Source organism: Felis catus, chromosome E2 (assembly GCF_018350175.1).
Source record: "Felis catus isolate Fca126 chromosome E2, F.catus_Fca126_mat1.0, whole genome shotgun sequence".
NCBI classification, from domain to species: Eukaryota; Metazoa; Chordata; class Mammalia; order Carnivora; family Felidae; genus Felis; species Felis catus.
In genome coordinates, this window is record NC_058382.1 from 61,904,597 (window position 1) to 61,917,527 (window position 12,931).

Below are 12,931 nucleotides of genomic sequence, written 5' to 3' on the forward strand. Positions count from 1 at the left end.
ATATTATTACAGGATTGACTCTATTCCATTGGCTGTCTCTTGTATCCCTAGGACTCATTCGTTTCATAGCTGGAAGCAGTTATCTCCCTCTCAAAGGTGTCAATTCTTTATCTAACCTAACTACTCTGGTGGTAAACACAATTACTTGCTCAGCATGTGTAAATTGGCGGTCTATTTTTCTGTGGACATTGCTTAAAACATTACAAATGATGTCATTATGTTAATAAATTCTGTTTCATTCTTCACTCAAAAAAAAAGGAGAAGGAAAAGATTTATTTGTGTCCCAGGCCCTGTCACTAAAACCCTTCCCATTGTGGAGAACAGGCGGAGTTGCCCAGAGCACCTTCAGTCCCTCAGCTGAGCGACCAGGGCCGTCAACATTGCAGGAATTCCCATGGTATCCAGCAGAGAGAGCTCAAGCACCACAGACCTGGACGGGCGGGCTCCTCTGCCTAGGCAGTGATGGCCAGCAGAGGGCGCACCATCGGCTTTTCTGACCCAGGGCACTTCAGAGCAGGAAGGGCTGCTGCTGCTCCCAGAGGACACAGGGCCTCTACAGCTGTCTCAGGACAGAGAGCAGAGCTGTGTTTCCAGAGGGTTCTGCCGCCCGCCCCAGGGGAGACCTTGGGAGCTTAGCAGAAACTTGGCATCTCCTGAGTCGCCAGAGAGAAGCTGCCTTTCCCCCTTTGTGTGTGTATGTGTGTGTGTGTGTGTGTGTGTGTGTGTGTGTGTGTGAGTGTGGTTAACTTCAAGTTTCTTAGCTTTGTGGTCAGAAAAACTGCTTGGTCTGATCTCTGTCTTTGGGTACCTGTTGAGGCCTGCTTTGTGACCTAGAATGTGATCAATTATGGAGAATGCCCCATGTGCACTTGAAAAGAATGTGTACTCTGCCATTTTAGTATGGAGTGTTCTGAATATATCTGTTAAACCCATCTTGTCCAGTGTGTGATTCAAAGCCATTGTTTCCTTGTTGAATTTCTATTTACAGGTTCTGTCCATCGATGTGAGTTATGTGTTAAAGTCCTCTAATATCGTTATATTATTATAAATGAGTTCTTTTATGGTTGTTGTTAAATGTTTTATATACTTGGTGGTTGCATGTTGGGGGCATCAAAATTTATAATCATTGGATCTTCTTGTTTGGTTGTCCCCTCTAGTATGAGATAGTGTTTGTCTTCATCTCTTGTTACAGCTTTATTTATTTTTTATATTTAAGTCTTAGTTGACATACAGTGCATTCTCGGATTCGTGAGTAGAATTCGGTGATTCATCCCTTACATACAACACCCAGTGCTCATCACAAGTGCTCTTCTTAATATAGGTCCCCCATCTAGCCCAGAACTGACCCATCTCCCTCCATGAACCTTCACTTTTTTTCCTCTATCATTAAGAGACACATGTAGTTTGTTACCACTCTTCTCTTTTCCTGCCCCCTTCCCATGTTTTCATCTGTTTTGTTTCTTCAATTCCACATGAGTGAAATCATATATTTGTCTTTCTCTGATTGACATATTTCACTTAGCATAACACATTCTAGATCCATCCACATCGTTGGAAATGGCAGGATTTCATTCGTTTTGAAGCTGAGACATATTAGATTGTATATACATATGTATGTATGTATGAATATATATATACAAACACACACACATGCATATACATGAATACACAGACACACACATACACAGACCCCACAACTTCTTTATACCTTCATCACTTGATGGATACTTGAGCTCTCCATAATTTAGCTACTGTTGATAAAGCTGCTATAAATACTGGGTGCATGCAATTTTACTACTAGGTATTGACCTAAAGGGTACCAAACTACAGTCTCGATTTTAAAGTTTTTTTGCCCGATATAAGTATTGGTACTGGGTTTCTTTTGATATTGTTGGCATGGAAAATGTTTTTTCATTCCCTCCATTTAAATCTGCAGGTGACTTAAGTCCAAATAAGGCTTTGTAGGCAGTACCTAGATAGGCCTTGTTTTGTTTGTTTCTTTTCTTTTCTTTTTTCTTTTCTTTAATTTTCTTTTCTTTTCTTTTCTTTTTTTTGTCCATTCTGACCCCCTATCCAATGTCTTTTGATTGGAGCATTTAGTCGATTTACATTAGAGTAATTATTGATAGGTATATATTTAGTGCCCTAATAGTTGTTTTACCATTGTATCTTGATGTTTTCTCTGATCCTTTCTTATCTGTAACAATTTTGGTCTTTCATTTCCACTAAAAGAGCCCAATTTATATATTCTTTTCTTTTGACTGGTAGTATATTTCTTTACTTATTTTTAATATTTCTTCTTTTTTAAAAGTTAACCCCAAGTTAGTTACCTTATAGTGGAATACAGTTTCAGGATTAGAATTTAGTGATCCGTCAATTACAAAAATATATCCAGTACTCATCCCAAGTGCTGTCTCTAATGCCCATCACCCATTTAGCCTATACCCCTATTCAGTAACCCTCCAGGAACCCTGAGCTTCTTCCCTCTATTTAACGGTGCCTTATCGTTTGACTCCATCTCTGTTTGTATCTTATTTTTGCTTTCCTTTCACTATGTTCTTCAGTGTTATGAATTCTCTCATCTGTGGAATTTAATATGATGTGTGTCTTTCTCTGACATATTTTGCTTATAATAAAGTCCAGTTCACTCCACGTTGTTGAAAATAGCAAGATTTCACTCCTTTTGATCGCCGTGTAATATTCCATTGTATGAATATACATCTTCTTTATCCATTCATCCGTCAATGGCCATTTGGCCTCTTTGCATAATGTAGCTATTGTTGATAATGCTGCTATAAACATTGGAGTGTATGTGCCACTTGGAGTCAGCATTAATGTATCCTTTGTGTAAATACCTAGTAGTGCAATTGCTGGGTCCTAGTGCAGTTCTGTTTTTAGTTTTTGTAGCGAGTCTCCATACTATTTTCCAGAGTGGCTACACCATTTTGCATTCCCACCAGCATTGCAAAACTTTCCCTTTGCATCCTTGCCAACATCTGTCGTTTCCTGAGGTGTTAATTTTAGCCATTCTGATAGGCATGAGGGGATATCTCATTGTGGGTTTGATGTGTATTTCACTTATGAGGAATGAGGGTGAGCATCTTTTCACGTGTGACCAATCTAGATGTCCTGTTTGTTAAAGTGTCTCTTCATGTCTTTTGCCCATTTCTTCTCTGGATTATTTGGTTTTTGGGTGTTGAGTGTGATAAGTTCTTGATAGATTTTGGATACTAACCCTTTATCTGATATGTCACCTGCAAATATCTTCTCCCATTCCATTAAGTTTCCTTTTGGTTTTCCTGATTGTGTCCTCTGCTGTGCAGAAGCTTTTTATCTTGAGGTCCCAATAGTTTATTTTGGTTTTATTGCCCTTGCTTCTGGAGAAATGACAAGCAAGAAGTTGTTGTGGTCAGGATCAAAGAGGTAGGTTGCTTGTTTTCTCCTCTAGGATTTTGATGGTTTCCTGTCTTACATTTAGATCTTTCATCCATTTTGAGGTGTGTGTGTGTGTGTGTGTGTGTGTGTGTGTGTGTGTGTGACAGAGAGAGAGAGAGAGAGAGAGAGAGAGAGAGAGAGAGAGAGAGAGAAGTTTAAGAACATAGTCCAGGTTCATACTCCTCACTGTCCAGTTTTCCCAGTACCATTTGCTGAAGAGACTCTTCTTTTTCCTTTGGATATTCTTTCCTGCTTTGTGAAAGATTATTCAGCCATATGTTTGAGGCTCCATTTCTGGGTTCCCTATTCTGGTCCTTTGATCTATGTGTCTGTTCTTGTGCCCGTACCATACTGTCTTGATGATTGCGGCTTTCTAATGCACCATAAAGTCCAGAGTTGGAATGTCTCCATCTTTGTTTTTCTTTTTCAACATTACTTTGGCTCCTTGGGGTCTTTTCTGATTCCATACAATTTTAGGATTGTTGTCTCTAGCTCTGTGAAAAATGCTGGTGTTATTTTGATAGGAATTACATTGAATTTGTCAATTGCTTTGGGTAGTATTGACATTTTAACAATATTTGTTCTTCTAATCCATGTGCATGGGATTTTTTTTTCATTTCTTTGTGTCTTCTTCAACTTCTTTTATAGACGTTGTATGGTTTGTTCTTTTAATTTTTTTAATGTTTATTTATATTTGAGAGAGTGAGCGAGCAAGTGACAGTGCATGAGTGGGGGGGGGGCAGAGAGAGAGAGGGAGACACAGACTCTGAGGCAGGCTCCAGACTCTGAGCTGTCAGCACAGAGGCCGTCAAGGGACTCAATCCCACAAATGCAGGATCATGCCCAGAACCGAAGACAGCACTTAACCGACTGAGCCACCCAGGAGAACCTCTATTGTTTTAACTGTACTGATCTTTTCCCTCTTTGGTTGGGTTTATCCCTGGGTATTTTATGGTTTTCAGTGCAGTTGTAAATGACATCAATTCCTTGATTTCTCTGTTGATTCATTACTGGTGTATAGAAATGCAATCAACTTCTGCATATTGATTTTATATTCTGATACTTTCCTGAATTCCTGTATCAATCCTAGATGTTTTTTGGTGGAGTCATTCGGATTTTCCACGGAGAGTATCATGTCTGTGAGCAGGGAAAGATTGATTCCTCCTTGCCAACTTGGACACCTTGTATTCTTTTTGATGTCTGATTGCTGAGGCTAAGACTTCCAACAGTATGGTGAATAAAAGTGCTGAGAGTGGATATCCCCATCGTGTTCCTGACCTTAGGGGGAAAGCTCAGTTGTCACCATTGAAGATGATATGAGCTGTGGGACTTTCATATCTGGATATTCTCATGTTGAGGCATGATACTTCTATCCCTCCTTTCATGAGTTTTTTTTTTTTTTCACCACGAAAGGATGCTGCTGCATTTTGTCAAACGTTTATTCTGCATTTATGGAGAGGATCATGTGGTTGTTATCCTTTCTTTTATCAATGTGATGTATCACATCAGTTGATTTGCAGATATTGAATCTATTGTGCATTCCAGGAACAAAATCCACCTCATTGTCCTGAATAATCCTTTTTATGTATTGTTGGATCCGGTTTGCTACTTTTTGTTGAGAATTTTTGCATCCGGGTTCATCAGGGAAATTGGCCTGTAGTTTTCCTTTCTGGTGGGGTCTTTGTCCAGTTTGGACTCAAGGCCATGTTGGCCTCATAGAATGAGTTTGGAAGTGTTCCTTCCATGTCCCTGGCCATGACCTTATCTTGTTCTTTCATTTGGGATGCAATTCCTCTTGGCATTTTGGTTGAGTATTTGCCTTCTCTGTTACCAAAGCTCATTATGTTACCTGCCTCTGAGATGAATGGCTTTATGAAGAGGAGATCATCAAGTGTCCAGGGCCTGGCACATCATGGAGTGTCTGTGGTGTGTGTTGCATGCACTGTTTTATGTTCTGGCTGCACTATCCTTCAAGCCAGTTGTATGAGCAATATATGGTCCTTGGCCAGAATGTGGTGAGACTTATCTAGGTCTGCTCCGATCTGCTTGTTAAATGAGACTTGAAACGATTGCCACTAGAAGTGAAGCATAACTGTCTGGTCAAGAGAGGTGGTCTGGTCGTGGGCTTCCACTGGTGTTCTGGGGAATGGGCCAGGTCCATTGCGACAGAGGCAAGCTTCAATGACCTAGGCCAGTCTCGCCAGAACACAGGAAGTTGGGGTTGGTGTAAGCAGCTTAGGCACCCAGTGTGGGGATTGCCTTGTTTCCAGCATATGGCTCTGTGTGCAGAACAGGGAGGTGTGCAGAACAGGGAAATGGTGCCACGCAGCCCACCTGTCCTAGCTCTTTGTCCCCTCATTGTGAACACTGCTTCTCAGGGATGTTCTCCCCGATCAGTGTATAATCTCTCCAGTGTGTGCACCAGGCGTTGTACAGGTCACTGTTTCAATGCCATCTGACTGCAAGTTGTTGGCTGCCTTCTTTTCAGGAGTAGGCCAGTGCCATCATGGCTGTATCCCAGCCAAGACTCTAACCTTTGAAACTCCACATTCTCGGGTGCCTGGATGGCTTGGTTAAGTGTCTGACTCTTGATCTTGGCTCAGATCATGACCTCTTGGTTGTGGGATTCTCTCTTTCCCTGTTGTCTAGCCCCTCTCTGGCACGTGCTCTCTTTGTCTCTAACTTGAATAAACTTTAAAAAAAAAGTGGCATGGAATACCTTATTTAGGCAAGACTGCCTCTCTGAGGGGAATGGCAGGGATCTATCAGTACTGAGTAGGAAATTATTTGCTGACCGGTGAAAGGTTACATTCCTGCAGGAATGAAATTAGGTTTAGTGACATGTGGCCTTAACATAAGTAACTCCATGATGGGCCTGTGATTTTTCTTAACATTCCAAACCCAAATTTTTACACATACATTTTTTCATTAAATGTATAGCCCTAAATAATATTTTAGCCATCTACTGCCGGCTCAAAGATCGTATCCTGTGAAACTCTGACCATCTCCTAATCATAGTTGAAGATCGACTCTGTGGCTCTAAGATCTTTGTGGCTCTAAGTTACTTTGATCTATGTTACTAAGATCTTTGTGAGTCTAGGTTACTGCTGGGCTTTTGAAGTCTTTGACGCAGGGACCCCCAGCCAGGTTGCTGACCCATCTCTTAGGCACAGAAGCACCCTTTCCACGTCACCCCGCCCTAAAGCGTTGTCTTTCCCTCTGGTACTTCTGGGACTTACCCTTTGGCAAGTCACATATCCTCATGCAAACATGTCAGTGTGGACCAGAGAAAGCTGCTTGCCTGTGACTCCCCTTCATGGTCACATCTTATCCTTCTGAAACCCTTTGAACTCCCTATTGTTCTTCCAGTCTTTGAATATCTGTTTGATTTGGAAATATTTGATTCTCTTATATTCCTGCTAAAAGTATACGTGAAAATATTAAAGCAAGGGTTCTTTACAATAAGTGAGCCAGTCACAATGCTTCATCTGTCCGCGTGTATGTTTTTATTTTTGACAATGTTCAGGCATGATGTGACGTACATCCTATAAAATCTGAAAATCATTCATGATCTAGCATAACCACCTTTATGGAAAGCCATTCAATGACATGCTCGTTCAAGATCAGAAAAACAATTTACATACCACATAATAGAGTGGTATATACATACGTTATTATCTTAAAATATGTAAAGCTAGATGTTTCTATGAAGTGTTTATCATGCATTCAGTTTTCTGTACCATGAATGCTATTATTTAAATTAAACAATAGTAAGAACAAGAATAGGTACATGTACGTCACTAGTAACTAATACTGGAACTAGTTATATACTCTTATGTGTAGAAAAACCATGATTACTAATAATCTATTCTCTCATGATGGGTTTCTAGTTACCAAAAAAAAATTGGGAAGATAATACTGAGTATCCACATACATCAGACTGTTTCCTCACTATTGATGTCATAATGGTTGGTACATGATCACAATCAAGGTATCAAAGAGATATGGTAGTATGAAGTAAAGTTTATATTTGTATTCAGATTGCTTCAGTTTTAACCTCTCCTAGCCCAGACTCATCCCAGCTGCCACATTACAGTCATCCTGTCTCCTTAGGCTCCACTTGGCCATGACAATTTTTAGATTTTTCCATATTTTTCATAAGGTGCAAAGTTTTGAGGGTACGTTGGTACAATGTATTTTGTAGAATGATCCTTGGCTGGGATATGCCTAACGTTTGTTCAAATGCTTAAGCCAGAGTTATTGTGTTTTGGAGCAGAAGATCCAGAGGCATAGTGCCATCCATAATTATCACTTCACATAAAGATTGTTTACTCTGAATATTGCGGGCTTTTTTAGTTCCATACAAATTTTAGGACTGTTGTCGTTCTGTGAAAACTGCTTCGGTAATTTGATGGAAATTCCATTAATTCTGTCAATTGCTTTGGGAAGTATAGACATTTTCACTATATTTGTACTTCTGATCCATGAGTGCGGAATGTCCTTCCATTTCTTTGTGTCATCTTGAATTTCTTTCATCACTGTTTTATACTTTTCTGAGTATAGGTCGCTCACCACTTTGGTTAGATTTATTCATAGATATCTTATTTTTGGCATATGACTGTAGATGGGACTGTTTTCTTAATGTCTCTTTCTACTGCTTCCATATTGTCTACAAATGCAACAGATTTCTGTACAATGACGTTGTATCCTGTGACATTGCTGAATTCATTTATCAGTTCTAAGAGTTATTGGGTGGACTCTTTAGGGTTTTCTATATATAGTGTCATGTAGTCTGCAAATCGTTTTGTTTCGTTTGTCTGCTGGATGTGGCTAGGACTTCCAGTAATTTGTTTACTAAAAGTGGTATGAGTAAACATCCTTGTCTTCTTCCTGACCTTACAGGAAAAGCACTCAGATTTTCCCCATTAAGGTTGATTATAACTGCAGGGTTTTTATAGTTAACCTTTATGACGTTAATGTATGTTTCCTGTAAACCTACTTTAGGGGGTTACATGCATGAACGGATGTTGTACTTTGCAAATGTTCCTTTCTGCATGTATTGAAATGACTGTATGGTTCTTTTCTTTTAACGTTTTTAATTTTGAGAGAGGCAGAGCGTGAGCAGGGGAGGGGCAGAGAGAGAGGGAGACATAGAATTCGAAGGAGGCTCTTGGATCTGAGCTTTCAGCACAGAGTCTGACGCGGGACATGAACTCAGGAATCATGAAGTCATGACCCGAGCTGATGTCAGAGTGTTAAAGGATGAGCCACCCAGATGCCCCGATCATCTGGTTCTTATCCTTTCTCCTGTTGATGTATTGTATCACATTGATTGATTTGCGAATATTGAACCACCTTTGTAGCTTGGGAATAAATCCCACTCAATTGTGGGATATATTTACAGTTGTTATATCTTCTTTTTGGATTGTACCATTTACTGTTATAGACTGTCCTCCTCTGTCTCTTGTTATGTACTTTTTTAAGTGTATTTTTTTTCTGATACAAGTATTGTTACTCCGGCTTTCTTTTGACATTCATTTGTGTGATGTTTCTCGATCCTCACTATCATTCTTGAGGTGTAAAGTGGGTCTCTTGTAGGCATCTGAATCTGTTTTGTTTTTTCATCCATTCTTACTCCCTACCTCTCTAGATTGGAGCATTCACTCCATTTCCCTCAAAATTGATTGATATGTATATACGTATTGCCATTTTATCGCCTGTTTTGTTGTGGTTTCTAATGATTTTCTCTGATCCTTTCTTGCCTTTCTTTCATGTATTGCTTATTTTCTTTAGTGATATATTTTGATTTCCTTATCTCTATTCTTCGCATATGTATGACTGGTTTTAGGATATGGCTGCTGTTAGATGTTTATGTAACCTCTTCTGCATTTAGCAGTTTGTATTAAGTTGATGGTCATTTACCTTTGAACCCATTACTTTCTCCTCCCTAGGTTTTTGGTAGATGTTATTATAGTTCAAATCCATTTCTCTGATTTCTTTAATAGATTTTTTTCCAGAAATGTTCATTTTTTACTTGAATTGTGTCTTCTACCTCTATACTGTCACTGTTGGTCTCTCCTTTCCATTCAAAGAATCCCTCTTAATATTTCTTGCAGGACTGGTTTAGTGGTACAAACTCCTTTAGTTTTTGTTTGGGAAAGTCTGTGTCTCCTTCATCCTGAAAGATAGCCTTGCTGAATAGAGTATTCTTGGCCGCTGATTTTTCCATTCAGCACTTTGAATATGTGATGTCACTCACTTCTGGCTTGCCAAGTTTCTGTTCAGAAATATGTAGCTAGCCTCATGGGTCTTCCCTTGTAAGTTAAGGACTGTTTTGCTGCTTTTACGAGTTTTTCTTTATTCTCACCCTAATTTAAGTTTGTTTACAGTAGGTTTGTGTGTTGGCCTGATTTTGATGGGAGTTCTCTAGTCTCCTGGATGTGGATGTTTGTGTCCCTCCCCCAATTAGGGAAGTTTTCAGCTATTGTTTCCTCAAATAAATTTTCTTCCCCCTTTTCTCTTCCTTCTGGACTCCTACAATACGAATACTATTATCTTTCCTGTAGTTACTGAGTTCCCTTAGTCTCATCTCACGTTGCAGAATTCTGTTCTCTCTCTTTGGTTCAATGTGATTCATTTCCATCACTCAGTCTTCGAGGGCACTAGTTTGTTCGCCTGCTTCTTCCATCCCTCTGTTCATTCCAGCAAGCATGTTTCTCCTTTATTGTGTCCTCAATGTCTACTGTGTTATTTCTTATCTCTATGTCAGGGGTCTCACTCTTCTACTCATTTCACAACTCCAGTGAGTATCCTTATGATAATTCCTTTAAATTCTGTATCAGGTATGTTACTTATATCTCTTTGGCTTAGATCTCTGGCTGTGGCTTTGACTAGGTCTTTCATTGTAGATAAACATCTCTGTGTGTCCATTTTGTCTGTCTCTCTGGCTCTATTTCTCTGTGTTAAGAAAGTCGCTGTGCCTTTTGATCTTGAAATTAACGACAGTATGAAAAAGAGGTCCTGGAGTCCTCAGCAGTGCACGTCTCCATTTATAGGCCCTGGACCTTCAGGAGGATAGCGTATGGGTATTGCTCACTCCCTGCTGTTGTGTCTGGGTTACTTTTCCTTTCAGTGCAGGGGTCTGCACTGATTGCGTGTCTGTTGTGGGCTCTGCTTGCTCTCAGTGGTGTCAGTGGGACCCAGGCAGGCCAGCTGAGTCAAGAATCAGCATGAATACATGTGTCTCCTGTGGCCTAAGCATTGTGTGAAATGCCATGTTTACGTTGCGTCTCTACACAGGCAGGGACGTGGCTATCACTCATCCTTCTGGATCACCCGGTGCTGGGTCGGCTGACCTCCAAAGCACCAGGATGTAAACTCAAGGGAATTCAGCCCCTCTGGGTTTTAATGCCAAATGTTATGGAGGTTAGTCTTCCCTGTGTCAGCTCCCCTGTGTGAGGGCTCACTTTCTCTGCTCCTTCTGCAGGCAGCCAGCCTCCAACTTTCTGACCTTCCTAACCTTCCTGCTGCAGCTTCTACTTAGGTGTGGAGTTTGTTGTGCCAGTCTTGGATCCCTCGCTGGTTCATGGACTTGGATGTGGATGTTATGCAGTTGAAAACATGGGACAGCGTGAGCTCAGGGTCTGCTATTATTAATTTTTTAAGTGTATTATTTTGGATTTTTGAGACATGGGCAGACTCATCTCACCCATGCACTTCAGGATTAGAAAGGAACGTTCCCACATTTGCTTCTAGTATTTTGTGCTTTGAAACTCTCTTTAATGAGGTATAATTTACATCTAACAAAGAGCCTCAAATTAAAGGGTATAATTTGATGAGACTTGTTCTCATGGATACAGCACCATGAAGTCATATGGTTGCTCTCTAAAACTTAATCATGATCCCTTTGTGTCTAGCGCTAATGTTGCTTTTGGAGTAAGGACTTTTTTTTTTTTTTTATGTTTTCAGATATCGGCCAGGTGTCTGAAGAGCTGCACTAGGGTACCTACCTCCTTTTCGGATAGACTGTATTCCCGTAAGTATTGCTGTCAATCTACCTTTGGACTTTATCCTGTGTTGTATCTTTCAGTCTGTTCACTTAATTTTGTTGGAGTACTTTAATGCTGAGGGATGCATAGTTGGATTGATTTTCACTAAATGGTACGAGCTGCAGTTCCAATCATGACAGAAAGCACGTGCTTCCTGTGTTAGGTCCTCAAGAGTAAGGCAGATACCCTGGGCACTTGAGCTGAGTATGTCACTCTGTCTTTTTGCCAGCCCTCTTCCCTTCCCTGGGAGACAAGGGTCTCGTTTTGGTCACACAGAAATGTAGGTGAAGTCAGCAGAGAAGGGTCCCTTCTCTTCTCTTCCATTTGTCTCTCAAACTCCCTGTCACTACCTTCTGCCAGTCCCTTTCCCTGACTCAATCCCCCAGGCCTACTCCTCCACTTTAGCCATGATCAGGGTGTCCTCCAGCTGCTGGCCTCTGTTCTGGCCATCGCTCAGTGAGGAAACTACAGCAGGATTATGTAGTTCATGGGTTTGATCAAGAAATCTCTGCTCCTCAGAGTCCTCCTACAAGTGGTGCTGTCTGTGGAGACCTGGCATTCTGGGCATGGGTCTGACCCTCACTCCTCTACCACAGTCACTGCTGGTCCCTCATCCTTCTCCACCATTAGAACTCAGCCATTTCCTAAGGACAGATACCTATCTGACCCCAAGGCACCATGGAGTCAGGGAATATTTCCAAAATAATTGAGCATAAGCACCCCATCAATCTAGATATAGGTAGTTCCCATCGCCCCGGAAAACTCCCTCAGGCTCCCCTGCACAAAGGGTGATCTTGCTTCTATCCTCTCTCACCACCATTTCTGGCACTTTGTTTCCTGTGTGTACAGGAACCCCACTGTGTGCACTCAATGGGGAGAGAGAGTAGATAGCCCTAGAAGCAGACGCTGACACAGAGACAAAACGATGAAACGTAGATTAGGGGACAGTAGGAAGGACAAAGTGGAGGGGACAGGATGGGCAGGGAAAGCATTCAGGTAGATCTGACACCTTCTGAAAATGTATATGCAAACACGATTGTCTGTCACCGTGCACAGTCCTCTTCAATTTCAAAAGAGTTGTCCTATAAGGCAAAGAGATTTTGGTTTATTTCCCTGTGGTCTTATGTTTTCCTACATGCATTCTGTGTTCTGTAGTTTATCTGTGGCCTCAGATGAACACTGTAGTGTGTGGCTGCATCTGTGAGATTATGTGTAATAGAAAATGATTGTCTTCAGATCTAGGTCTCTGAATGTACACATTCTCATAATTATCTTTTGTTTCATTGTGTGGCAGGGCCCGAATTCTAATAGAAAAACGAGGGACATTGTCTTATTTTTTAAAACAGTGATTCCCACTCCCTGGGCTGAGTTGTTAACAGTCTTAGTTTAATGAACTCCCGTGACCATCTTTTTTGGAGGATCATTGTGTGGAGAGATCTTAATGGAAA

The 12,931-nt window shown here is 40.9% G+C and overlaps 1 long non-coding RNA gene across 18 annotated transcripts in view; it reads right to left on the reverse strand.

Moving 5' to 3' along the window:
• Nucleotides 1-10,347: 10,347 nt before the first annotated feature.
• Nucleotides 10,348-12,931, reverse strand: part of LOC123382239 — a 65,946-nt gene continuing 63,362 nt past the window's right edge. For all 18 annotated transcript variants that reach the window (XR_006590297.1, XR_006590296.1, XR_006590310.1 and 15 more), the window contains one exon: nt 10,348-12,565. This is a non-coding gene — a long non-coding RNA (uncharacterized LOC123382239). The remainder of the gene's footprint in view (nt 12,566-12,931) is intronic.